Genomic DNA, 15,206 nt, shown 5'->3' on the forward strand with positions numbered 1-15,206 from the left:
GTCACCATCATTTTCAGATTGATCTATCTTTATGTCTCCGCGTGTCACCATCCCGAATCGGAGGTCACCATCATTTTCAGATTGATCTATGTGTATGTCTCCGCGTGTCACCATCCCGAATCGGAGGTCACCATCATTTTCAGATTGATCTATCTTTATGTCTCCGCGTGTCACCATCCCGAATCGGAGGTCACCATCATTTTCAGATTGATCTATCTGTATGTCTCCGCGTGTCACCATCCCGAATCGGAGGTCACCATCATTTTCAGATTGATCTATCTGTATGTCTCCGCGTGTCACCATCCCGAATCGGAGGTCACCATCATTTTCAGATTGATCTATCTTTATGTCTCCGCGTGTCACCATCCCGAATCGGAGGTCACCATCATTTTCAGATTGATCTATCTTTATGTCTCCGCGTGTCACCATCCCGAATCGGAGGTCACCATCATTTTCAGATTGATCTATCTGTATGTCTCCGCGTGTCACCATCCCGAATCGGAGGTCACCATCATTTTCAGATTGATCTATGTGTATGTCTCCGCGTGTCACCATCCCGAATCGGAGGTCACCATCATTTTCAGATTGATCTATCTTTATGTCTCCGCGTGTCACCATCCCGAATCGGAGGTCACCATCATTTTCAGATTGATCTATCTGTATGTCTCCGCGTGTCACCATCCCGAATCGGAGGTCACCATCATTTTCAGATTGATCTATCTTTATGTCTCCGCGTGTCACCATCCCGAATCGGAGGTCACCATCATTTTCAGATTGATCTATGTGTATGTCTCCGCGTGTCACCATCCCGAATCGGAGGTCACCATCATTTTCAGATTGATCTATCTTTATGTCTCCGCGTGTCACCATCCCGAATCGGAGGTCACCGTCATTTTCAGATTGATCTATCTGTATGTCTCCGCGTGTCACCATCCCGAATCGGAGGTCACCATCATTTTCAGATTGATCTATCTTTATGTCTCCGCGTGTCACCATCCCGAATCGGAGGTCACCATCATTTTCAGCTTGATCTATCTTTATGTCTCCGCGTGTCACCATCCCGAATCGGAGATCAGCGTCATTTTCAGATTGATCTATCTTTATGTCTCCGCGTGTCACCATCCCGAATCGGAGGTCACCATCATTTTCAGATTGATCTATCTTTATGTCTCCGCGTGTCACCATCCCGAATCGGAGGTCACCATCATTTTCAGATTGATCTATCTGTATGTCTCCGCGTGTCACCATCCCGAATCGGAGGTCACCATCATTTTCAGATTGATCTATCTTTATGTCTCCGCGTGTCACCATCCCGAATCGGAGGTCACCATCATTTTCAGATTGATCTATCTCTATGTCTCCGCGTGTCACCATCCCGAATCGGAGGTCACCATCATTTTCAGATTGATCTATCTGTATGTCTCCGCGTGTCACCATCCCGAATCGGAGGTCACCATCATTTTCAGATTGATCTATCTTTATGTCTCCGCGTGTCACCATCCCGAATCGGAGGTCACCATCATTTTCAGATTGATCTATCTTTATGTCTCCGCGTGTCACCATCCCGAATCGGAGGTCACCATCATTTTCAGATTGATCTATCTTTATGTCTCCGCGTGTCACCATCCCGAATCGGAGGTCACCATCATTTTCAGATTGATCTATGTGTATGTCTCCGCGTGTCACCATCCCGAATCGGAGGTCACCATCATTTTCAGATTGATCTATCTTTATGTCTCCGCGTGTCACCATCCCGAATCGGAGGTCACCATCATTTTCAGATTGATCTATCTGTATGTCTCCGCGTGTCACCATCCCGAATCGGAGGTCACCATCATTTTCAGATTGATCTATCTGTATGTCTCCGCGTGTAACCATCCCGAATCGGAGGTCACCATCATTTTCAGATTGATGTATCTTTATGTCTCCGCGTGTCACCATCCCGAATCGGAGGTCACCATCATTTTCAGATTGATGTATCTTTATGTCTCCGCGTGTCACCATCCCGAATCGGAGGTCACCATCATTTTCAGATTGATCTATCTGTATGTCTCCGCGTGTCACCATCCCGAATCGGAGGTCACCATCATTTTCAGATTGATCTATCTTTATGTCTCCGCGTGTCACCATCCCGAATCGGAGGTCACCATCATTTTCAGATTGATCTATCTTTATGTCTCCGCGTGTCACCATCCCGAATCGGAGGTCACCATCATTTTCAGATTGATCTATATTTATGTCTCCGCGTGTCACCATCCCGAATCGGAGGTCACCATCATTTTCAGATTGATCTATCTGTATGTCTCCGCGTTTCACCATCCCGAATGGGAGGTCACCATCATTTTCAGATTGATCTATCTTTATGTCTCCGCGTGTCACCATCCCGAATCGGAGGTCACCATCATTTTCAGATTGATCTATCTCTATGTCTCCGCGTGTCACCATCCCGAATCGGAGGTCACCATCATTTTCAGATTGATCTATCTTTATGTCTCCGCGTTTCACCATCCCGAATCGGAGGTCACCATCATTTTCAGATTGATCTATCTTTATGTCTCCGCGTGTCACCATCCCGAATCGGAGGTCACCATCATTTTCAGATTTATGTATCTTTATGTCTCCGCGTGTCACCATCCCGAATCGGAGGTCACCATCATTTTCAGATTGATCTATCTGTATGTCTCCGCGTGTCACCATCCCGAATCGGAGGTCACCATCATTTTCAGATTGATCTATCTTTATGTCTCCGCGTGTCACCATCCCGAATCGGAGGTCACCATCATTTTCAGATTGATCTATCTTTATGTCTCCGCGTGTCACCATCCCGAATCGGAGGTCACCATCATTTTCAGATTGATCTATCTGTATGTCTCCGCGTGTCACCATCCCGAATCGGAGGTCACCATCATTTTCAGATTGATCTATCTTTATGTCTCCGCGTGTCACCATCCCGAATCGGAGGTCACCATCATTTTCAGATTGATGTATCTCTATGTCTCCGCGTGTCACCATCCCGAATCGGAGGTCACCATCATTTTCAGATTGATCTATGTTTATGTCTCCGCGTGTCACCATCCCGAATCGGAGGTCACCATCATTTTCAGATTGATCTATCTTTATGTCTCCGCGTGTCACCATCCCGAATCGGAGGTCACCATCATTTTCAGATTGATCTATCTTTATGTCTCCGCGTGTCACCATCCCGAATCGGAGGTCACCATCATTTTCAGATTGATCTATCTGTATGTCTCCGCGTGTAACCATCCCGAATCGGAGGTCACCATCATTTTCAGATTGATGTATCTTTATGTCTCCGCGTGTCACCATCCCGAATCGGAGGTCACCATCATTTTCAGATTGATGTATCTTTATGTCTCCGCGTGTCACCATCCCGAATCGGAGGTCACCATCATTTTCAGATTGATCTATCTGTATGTCTCCGCGTGTCACCATCCCGAATCGGAGGTCACCATCATTTTCAGATTGATCTATCTTTATGTCTCCGCGTGTCACCATCCCGAATCGGAGGTCACCATCATTTTCAGATTGATCTATCTGTATGTCTCCGCGTGTCACCATCCCGAATCGGAGGTCACCATCATTTTCAGATTGATCTATCTTTATGTCTCCGCGTGTCACCATCCCGAATCGGAGGTCACCATCATTTTCAGATTGATCTATATTTATGTCTCCGCGTGTCACCATCCCGAATCGGAGGTCACCATCATTTTCAGATTGATCTATCTGTATGTCTCCGCGTGTCACCATCCCGAATCGGAGGTCACCATCATTTTCAGATTGATCTATCTTTATGTCTCCGCGTGTCACCATCCCGAATCGGAGGTCACCATCATTTTCAGATTGATCTATATTTATGTCTCCGCGTGTCACCATCCCGAATCGGAGGTCACCATCATTTTCAGATTGATCTATCTCTATGTCTCCGCGTGTCACCATCCCGAATCGGAGGTCACCATCATTTTCAGATTGATCTATCTGTATGTCTCCGCGTGTCACCATCCCGAATCGGAGGTCACCATCATTTTCAGATTGATCTATCTTTATGTCTCCGCGTGTCACCATCCCGAATCGGAGGTCACCATCATTTTCAGATTGATCTATCTTTATGTCTCCGCGTGTCACCATCCCGAATCGGAGGTCACCATCATTTTCAGATTGATCTATCTGTGTGTCTCCGCGTGTCACCATCCCGAATCGGAGGTCACCATCATTTTCAGATTGATCTATCTTTATGTCTCCGCGTGTCACCATCCCGAATCGGAGGTCACCATCATTTTCAGATTGATCTATCTCTATGTCTCCGCGTGTCACCATCCCGAATCGGAGGTCACCATCATTTTCAGATTGATCTATCTGTATGTCTCCGCGTGTCACCATCCCGAATCGGAGGTCACCATCATTTTCAGATTGATCTATCTTTATGTCTCCGCGTGTCACCATCCCGAATCGGAGGTCACCATCATTTTCAGATTGATCTATCTGTATGTCTCCGCGTGTCACCATCCCGAATCGGAGGTCACCATCATTTTCAGATTGATCTATCTTTATGTCTCCGCGTTTCACCATCCCGAATCGGAGGTCACCATCATTTTCAGATTGATCTATCTTTATGTCTCCGCGTGTCACCATCCCGAATCGGAGGTCACCATCATTTTCAGATTGATCTATCTTTATGTCTCCGCGTGTCACCATCCCGAATCGGAGGTCACCATCATTTTCAGATTGATCTATCTTTATGTCTCCGCGTGTCACCATCCCGAATCGGAGGTCACCATCATTTTCAGATTGATCTATCTGTATGTCTCCGCGTGTCACCATCCCGAATCGGAGATCACCATCATTTTCAGATTGATCTATCTTTATGTCTCCGCGTGTCACCATCCCGAATCGGAGGTCACCATCATTTTCAGATTGATCTATCTGTATGTCTCCGCGTGTCACCATCCCGAATCGGAGGTCACCATCATTTTCAGATTGATCTATCTTTATGTCTCCGCGTGTCACCATCCCGAATCGGAGGTCACCATCATTTTCAGATTGATCTATCTTTATGTCTCCGCGTGTCACCATCCCGAATCGGAGGTCACCATCATTTTCAGATTGATCTATCTGTATGTCTCCGCGTGTCACCATCCCGAATCGGAGGTCACCATCATTTTCAGATTGATCTATCTTTATGTCTCCGCGTGTCACCATCCCGAATCGGAGGTCACCATCATTTTCAGATTGATCTATCTCTATGTCTCCGCGTGTCACCATCCCGAATCGGAGGTCACCATCATTTTCAGATTGATCTATCTGTATGTCTCCGCGTGTCACCATCCCGAATCGGAGGTCACCATCATTTTCAGATTGATCTATCTTTATGTCTCCGCGTGTCACTATCCCGAATCGGAGGTCACCATCATTTTCAGATTGATCTATCTGTATGTCTCCGCGTGTCACCATCCCGAATCGGAGGTCACCATCATTTTCAGATTGATCTATCTTTATGTCTCCGCGTGTCACCATCCCGAATCGGAGGTCACCATCATTTTCAGATTGATCTATCTTTATGTCTCCGCGTGTCACCATCCCGAATCGGAGGTCACCATCATTTTCAGATTGATCTATCTGTATGTCTCCGCGTGTCACCATCCCGAATCGGAGGTCACCATCATTTTCAGATTGATCTATCTTTATGTCTCCGTGTGTCACCATCCCGAATCGGAGGTCACCATCATTTTCAGATTGATCTATCTGTATGTCTCCGCGTGTCACCATCCCGAATCGGAGGTCACCATCATTTTCAGATTGATCTATCTTTATGTCTTCGCGTGTCACCATCCCGAATCGGAGGTCACCATCATTTTCAGATTGATGTATCTTTATGTCTCCGCGTGTCACCATCCCGAATCGGAGGTCACCATCATTTTCAGATTGATCTATCTGTATGTCTCCGCGTGTCACCATCCCGAATCGGAGGTCACCATCATTTTCAGATTGATCTATCTGTATGTCTCCGCGTGTCACCATCCCGAATCGGAGGTCACCATCATTTTCAGATTGATCTATCTTTATGTCTCCGCGTGTCACCATCCCGAATCGGAGGTCACCATCATTTTCAGATTGATCTATCTTTATGTCTCCGCGTGTCACCATCCCGAATCGGAGGTCACCATCATTTTCAGATTGATCTATCTTTATGTCTCCGCGTGTCACCATCCCGAATCGGAGGTCACCATCATTTTCAGATTGATCTATCTTTATGTCTCCGCGTGTCACCATCCCGAATCGGAGGTCACCATCATTTTCAGATTGATCTATCTGTATGTCTCCGCGTGTCACCATCCCGAATCGGAGGTCACCATCATTTTCAGATTGATCTATCTTTATGTCTCCGCGTGTCACCATCCCGAATCGGAGGTCACCATCATTTTCAGATTGATCTATCTGTATGTCTCCGCGTGTCACCATCCCGAATCGGAGGTCACCATCATTTTCAGATTGATCTATCTTTATGTCTCCGCGTGTCACCATCCCGAATCGGAGGTCACCATCATTTTCAGATTGATCTATCTTTATGTCTCCGCGTGTCACCATCCCGAATCGGAGGTCACCATCATTTTCAGATTGATCTATCTGTATGTCTCCGCGTGTCACCATCCCGAATCGGAGGTCACCATCATTTTCAGATTGATCTATCTGTATGTCTCCGCGTGTCACCATCCCGAATCGGAGGTCACCATCATTTTCAGATTGATCTATCTTTATGTCTCCGCGTGTCACCATCCCGAATCGGAGGTCACCATCATTATCAGATTGATCTATCTGTATGTCTCCGCGTGTCACCATCCCGAATCGGAGGTCACCATCATTTTCAGATTGATCTATCTTTATGTCTCCGCGTGTCACCATCCCGAATCGGAGGTCACCATCATTTTCAGATTGATCTATCTTTATGTCTCCGCGTGTCACCATCCCGAATCGGAGGTCACCATCATTTTCAGATTGATCTATCTGTATGTCTCCGCGTGTCACCATCCCGAATCGGAGGTCACCATCATTTTCAGATTGATCTATCTTTATGTATCCGCGTGTCACCATCCCGAATCGGAGGTCACCATCATTTTCAGATTGATCTATCTTTATGTCTCCGCGTGTCACCATCCCGAATCGGAGGTCACCATCATTTTCAGATTGATCTATCTGTATGTCTCCGCGTGTCACCATCCCGAATCGGAGGTCACCATCATTTTCAGATTGATCTATCTGTATGTCTCCGCGTGTCACCATCCCGAATCGGAGGTCACCATCATTTTCAGATTGATCTATCTGTATGTCTCCGCGTGTCACCATCCCGAATCGGAGGTCACCATCATTTTCAGATTGATCTATCTTTATGTCTCCGCGTGTCACCATCCCGAATCGGAGGTCACCATCATTTTCAGATTGATCTATCTTTATGTCTCCGCGTGTCACCATCCCGAATCGGAGGTCACCATCATTTTCAGATTGATCTATCTTTATGTCTCCGCGTGTCACCATCCCGAATCGGAGGTCACCATCATTTTCAGATTGATCTATCTTTATGTCTCCGCGTGTCACCATCCCGAATCGGAGGTCACCATCATTTTCAGATTGATGTATCTGTATGTCTCCGCGTGTCACCATCCCGAATCGGAGGTCACCATCATTTTCAGATTGATGTATCTTTATGTCTCCGCGTGTCACCATCCCGAATCGGAGGTCACCATCATTTTCAGATTGATGTATCTTTATGTCTCCGCGTGTCACCATCCCGAATCGGAGGTCACCATCATTTTCAGATTGATCTATCTTTATGTCTCCGCGTGTCACCATCCCGAATCGGAGGTCACCATCATTTTCAGATTGATCTATCTGTATGTCTCCGCGTGTCACCATCCCGAATCGGAGGTCACCATCATTTTCAGATTGATCTATCTGTATGTCTCCGCGTGTCACCATCCCGAATCGGAGGTCACCATCATTTTCAGATTGATCTATCTGTATGTCTCCGCGTGTCACCATCCCGAATCGGAGGTCACCATCATTTTCAGATTGATCTATCTTTATGTCTCCGCGTGTCACCATCCCGAATCGGAGGTCACCATCATTTTCAGATTGATCTATCTTTATGTCTCCGCGTGTCACCATTCCGAATCGGAGGTCACCATCATTTTCAGATTGATCTATCTGTATGTCTCCGCGTGTCACCATCCCGAATCGGAGGTCACCATCATTTTCAGATTGATCTATCTGTATGTCTCCGCGTGTCACCATCCCGAATCGGAGGTCACCATCATTTTCAGATTGATCTATCTTTATGTCTCCGCGTGTCACCATCCCGAATCGGAGGTCACCATCATTTTCAGATTGATGTATCTTTATGTCTCCGCGTGTCACCATCCCGAATCGGAGGTCACCATCATTTTCAGATTGATGTATCTTTATGTCTCCGCGTGTCACCATCCCGAATCGGAGGTCACCATCATTTTCAGATTGATCTATCTTTATGTCTCCGCGTGTCACCATCCCGAATCGGAGGTCACCATCATTTTCAGATTGATGTATCTTTATGTCTCCGCGTGTCACCATCCCGAATCGGAGGTCACCATCATTTTCAGATTGATCTATCTTTATGTCTCCGCGTGTCACCATCCCGAATCGGAGGTCACCATCATTTTCAGATTGATCTATCTGTATGTCTCCGCGTGTCACCATCCCGAATCGGAGGTCACCATCATTTTCAGATTGATCTATCTGTATGTCTCCGCGTGTCACCATCCCGAATCGGAGGTCACCATCATTTTCAGATTGATCTATCTGTATGTCTCCGCGTGTCACCATCCCGAATCGGAGGTCACCATCATTTTCAGATTGATCTATCTGTATGTCTCCGCGTGTCACCATCCCGAATCGGAGGTCACCATCATTTTCAGATTGATGTATCTTTATGTCTCCGCGTGTCACCATCCCGAATCGGAGGTCACCATCATTTTCAGATTGATGTATCTTTATGTCTCCGCGTGTCACCATCCCGAATCGGAGGTCACCATCATTTTCAGATTGATCTATCTGTATGTCTCCGCGTGTCACCATCCCGAATCGGAGGTCACCATCATTTTCAGATTGATCTATCTTTATGTCTCCGCGTGTCACCATCCCGAATCGGAGGTCACCATCATTTTCAGATTGATCTATCTTTATGTCTCCGCGTGTCACCATCCCGAATCGGAGGTCACCATCATTTTCAGATTGATCTATCTTTATGTCTCCGCGTGTCACCATCCCGAATCGGAGGTCACCATCATTTTCAGATTGATCTATCTGTATGTCTCCGCGTGTCACCATCCCGAATCGGAGGTCACCATCATTTTCAGATTGATCTATCTGTATGTCTCCGCGTGTCACCATCCCGAATCGGAGGTCACCATCATTTTCAGATTGATCTATCTGTATGTCTCCGCGTGTCACCATCCCGAATCGGAGGTCACCATCATTTTCAGATTGATCTATCTGTATGTCTCCGCGTGTCACCATCCCGAATCGGAGGTCACCATCATTTTCAGATTGATGTATCTTTATGTCTCCGCGTGTCACCATCCCGAATCGGAGGTCACCATCATTTTCAGATTGATCTATCTTTATGTCTCCGCGTGTCACCATCCCGAATCGGAGGTCACCATCATTTTCAGATTGATGTATCTTTATGTCTCCGCGTGTCACCATCCCGAATCGGAGGTCACCATCATTTTCAGATTGATCTATCTGTATGTCTCCGCGTGTCACCATCCCGAATCGGAGGTCACCATCATTTTCAGATTGATCTATCTTTATGTCTCCGCGTGTCACCATCCCGAATCGGAGGTCACCATCATTTTCAGATTGATCTATCTTTATGTCTCCGCGTGTCACCATCCCGAATCGGAGGTCACCATCATTTTCAGATTGATCTATCTTTATGTCTCCGCGTGTCACCATCCCGAATCGGAGGTCACCATCATTTTCAGATTGATCTATCTTTATGTCTCCGCGTGTCACCATCCCGAATCGGAGGTCACCATCATTTTCAGATTGATCTATCTGTATGTCTCCGCGTGTCACCATCCCGAATCGGAGGTCACCATCATTTTCAGATTGATCTATGTTTATGTCTCCGCGTGTCACCATCCCGAATCGGAGGTCACCATCATTTTCAGATTGATCTATCTTTATGTCTCCGCGTGTCACCATCCCGAATCGGAGGTCACCATCATTTTCAGATTGATCTATCTGTATGTCTCCGCGTGTCACCATCCCGAATCGGAGGTCACCATCATTTTCAGATTGATGTATCTTTATGTCTCCGCGTGTCACCATCCCGAATCGGAGGTCACCATCATTTTCAGATTGATCTATCTGTATGTCTCCGCGTGTCACCATCCCGAATCGGAGGTCACCATCATTTTCAGATTGATCTATGTTTATGTCTCCGCGTGTCACCATCCCGAATCGGAGATCAACGTCATTTTCAGATTGATCTATCTTTATGTCTCCGCGTGTCACCATCCCGAATCGGAGGTCACCATCATTTTCAGATTGATCTATCTTTATGTCTCCGCGTGTCACCATCCCGAATCGGAGGTCACCATCATTTTCAGATTGATCTATCTTTATGTCTCCGCGTGTCACCATCCCGAATCGGAGGTCACCATCATTTTCAGATTGATCTATCTTTATGTCTCCGCGTGTCACCATCCCGAATCGGAGGTCAGCATCATTTTCAGATTGATCTATCTGTATGTCTCCGCGTGTCACCATCCCGAATCGGAGGTCACCATCATTTTCAGATTGATCTATCTTTATGTCTCCGCGTGTCACCATCCCGAATCGGAGGTCACCATCATTTTCAGATTGATCTATCTGTATGTCTCCGCGTGTCACCATCCCGAATCGGAGGTCACCATCATTTTCAGATTGATCTATCTTTATGTCTCCGCGTGTCACCATCCCGAATCGGAGGTCACCATCATTTTCAGATTGATCTATCTGTATGTCTCCGCATGTCACCATCCCGAATCGGAGGTCACCATCATTTTCAGATTGATCTATCTTTATGTCTCCGCGTGTCACCATCCCGAATCGGAGGTCACCATCATTTTCAGATTGATCTATCTGTATGTCTCCGCGTGTCACCATCCCGAATCGGAGGTCACCATCATTTTCAGATCGATCTATCTTTATGTCTCCGCGTGTCACCATCCCGAATCGGAGGTCACCATCATTTTCAGATCGATCTATCTTTATGTCTCCGCATGTCACCATCCCGAATCGGAGGTCACCATCATTTTCAGATCGATCTATCTTTATGTCTCCGCGTGTCACCATCCCGAATCGGAGGTCACCATCATTTTCAGATCGATCTATCTGTATGTCTCCGCGTGTCACCATCCCGAATCGGAGGTCACCATCATTTTCAGATCGATCTATCTTTATGTCTCCGCGTGTCACCATCCCGAATCGGAGGTCACCATCATTTTCAGATTGATCTATCTTTATGTCTCCGCGTGTCACCATCCCGAATCGGAGGTCACCATCATTTTCAGATTGATCTATCTTTATGTCTCCGCGTGTCACCATCCCGAATCGGAGGTCAGCATCATTTTCAGATTGATCTATCTGTATGTCTCCGCGTGTCACCATCCCGAATCGGAGGTCACCATCATTTTCAGATTGATCTATCTTTATGTCTCCGCGTGTCACCATCCCGAATCGGAGGTCACCATCATTTTCAGATTGATCTATCTGTATGTCTCCGCGTGTCACCATCCCGAATCGGAGGTCACCATCATTTTCAGATTGATCTATCTTTATGTCTCCGCGTGTCACCATCCCGAATCGGAGGTCACCATCATTTTCAGATTGATCTATCTGTATGTCTCCGCGTGTCACCATCCCGAATCGGAGATCAACGTCATTTTCAGATTGATCTATCTTTATGTCTCCGCGTGTCACCATCCCGAATCGGAGGTCACCATCATTTTCAGATTGATCTATCTTTATGTCTCCGCGTGTCACCATCCCGAATCGGAGGTCACCATCATTTTCAGATTGATCTATCTGTATGTCTCCGCGTGTCACCATCCCGAATCGGAGATCAACGTCATTTTCAGATTGATCTATCTTTATGTCTCCGCGTGTCACCATCCCGAATCGGAGGTCACCATCATTTTCAGATTGATCTATCTTTATGTCTCCGCGTGTCACCATCCCGAATCGGAGGTCACCATCATTTTCAGATTGATCTATCTTTATGTCTCCGCGTGTCACCATCCCGAATCGGAGATCACCATCATTTTCAGATTGATGTATCTTTATGTCTCCGCGTGTCACCATCCCGAATCGGAGGTCACCATCATTTTCAGATTGATCTATCTTTATGTCTCCGCGTGTCACCATCCCGAATCGGAGGTCAGCATCATTTTCAGATTGATCTATCTGTATGTCTCCGCGTGTCACCATCCCGAATCGGAGGTCACCATCATTTTCAGATTGATCTATCTGTATGTCTCCGCGTGTCACCATCCCGAATCGGAGATCAACGTCATTTTCAGATTGATCTATCTTTATGTCTCCGCGTGTCACCATCCCGAATCGGAGGTCACCATCATTTTCAGATTGATCTATCTTTATGTCTCCGCGTGTCACCATCCCGAATCGGAGGTCACCATCATTTTCAGATTGATCTATCTTTATGTCTCCGCGTGTCACCATCCCGAATCGGAGGTCACCATCATTTTCAGATTGATCTATCTGTATGTCTCCGCGTGTCACCATCCCGAATCGGAGGTCACCATCATTTTCAGATTGATCTATCTGTATGTCTCCGCGTGTCACCATCCCGAATCGGAGGTCACCATCATTTTCAGATTGATCTATCTTTATGTCTCCGCGTGTCACCATCCCGAATCGGAGGTCACCATCATTTTCAGATTGATGTATCTTTATGTCTCCGCGTGTCACCATCCCGAATCGGAGGTCACCATCATTTTCAGATTGATGTATCTTTATGTCTCCGCGTGTCACCATCCCGAATCGGAGGTCACCATCATTTTCAGATTGATCTATCTTTATGTCTCCGCGTGTCACCATCCCGAATCGGAGGTCACCATCATTTTCAGATTGATCTATCTCTATGTCTCCGCGTGTCACCATCCCGAATCGGAGGTCACCATCATTTTCAGATTGATCTATCTCTATGTCTCCGCGTGTCACCATCCCGAATCGGAGGTCACCATCATTTTCAGATTGATCTATGTGTATGTCTCCGCGTGTCACCATCCCGAATCGGAGGTCACCATCATTTTCAGATTGATCTATGTGTATGTCTCCGCGTGTCACCATCCCGAATCGGAGGTCACCATCATTTTCAGATTGATCTATCTTTATGTCTCCGCGTGTCACCATCCCGAATCGGAGGTCACCATCATTTTCAGATTGATCTATCTTTATGTCTCCGCGTGTCACCATCCCGAATCGGAGGTCACCATCATTTTCAGATTGATCTATCTTTATGTCTCCGCGTGTCACCATCCCGAATCGGAGGTCACCATCATTTTCAGATTGATCTATCTTTATGTCTCCGCGTGTCACCATCCCGAATCGGAGGTCACCATCATTTTCAGATTGATCTATCTGTATGTCTCCGCGTGTCACCATCCCGAATCGGAGGTCACCATCATTTTCAGATTGATCTATCTTTATGTCTCCGCGTGTCACCATCCCGAATCGGAGGTCACCATCATTTTCAGATTGATCTATCTGTATGTCTCCGCGTGTCACCATCCCGAATCGGAGGTCACCATCATTTTCAGATTGATCTATCTTTATGTCTCCGCGTGTCACCATCCCGAATCGGAGGTCACCATCATTTTCAGATTGATCTATCTTTATGTCTCCGCGTGTCACCATCCCGAATCGGAGGTCACCATCATTTTCAGATTGATGTATCTTTATGTCTCCGCGTGTCACCATCCCGAATCGGAGGTCACCATCATTTTCAGATTGATGTATCTTTATGTCTCCGCGTGTCACCATCCCGAATCGGAGGTCACCATCATTTTCAGATTGATCTATCTCTATGTCTCCGCGTGTCACCATCCCGAATCGGAGGTCACCATCATTTTCAGATTGATCTATCTCTATGTCTCCGCGTGTCACCATCCCGAATCGGAGGTCACCATCATTTTCAGATTGATCTATGTGTATGTCTCCGCGTGTCACCATCCCGAATCGGAGGTCACCATCATTTTCAGATTGATCTATCTTTATGTCTCCGCGTGTCACCATCCCGAATCGGAGGTCACCATCATTTTCAGATTGATCTATCTTTATGTCTCCGCGTGTCACCATCCCGAATCGGAGGTCACCATCATTTTCAGATTGATCTATCTTTATGTCTCCGCGTGTCACCATCCCGAATCGGAGGTCACCATCATTTTCAGATTGATCTATCTGTATGTCTCCGCGTGTCACCATCCCGAATCGGAGGTCACCATCATTTTCAGATTGATCTATCTTTATGTCTCCGCGTGTCACCATCCCGAATCGGAGGTCACCATCATTTTCAGATTGATCTATCTTTATGTCTCCGCGTGTCACCATCCCGAATCGGAGGTCACCATCATTTTCAGATTGATCTATCTTTATGTCTCCGCGTGTCACCATCCCGAATCGGAGGTCACCATCATTTTCAGATTGATCTATCTTTATGTCTCCGCGTGTCACCATCCCGAATCGGAGGTCACCATCATTTTCAGATTGATCTATCTGTATGTCTCCGCGTGTCACCATCCCGAATCGGAGGTCACCATCATTTTCAGATTGATCTATCTTTATGTCTCCGCGTGTCACCATCCCGAATCGGAGGTCACCATCATTTTCAGATTTATCTATCTTTATGTCTCCGCGTGTCACCATCCCGAATCGGAGGTCACCATCATTTTCAGATTGATCTATCTGTATGTCTCCGCGTGTCACCATCCCGAATCGGAGGTCACCATCATTTTCAGATTGATCTATCTTTATGTCTCCGCGTGTCACCATCCCGAATCGGAGGTCACCATCATTTTCAGATTGATCTATCTTTATGTCTCCGCGTGTCACCATCCCGAATCGGAGGTCACCATCATTTTCAGATTGAT

The sequence above is a fragment of the Staurois parvus genome, unplaced genomic scaffold, assembly GCF_062004578.1.
Source record: "Staurois parvus isolate SC_StPar_1 unplaced genomic scaffold, SC_StPar_1.0 ptg002646l, whole genome shotgun sequence".
NCBI classification, from domain to species: domain Eukaryota; kingdom Metazoa; phylum Chordata; class Amphibia; order Anura; family Ranidae; genus Staurois; species Staurois parvus.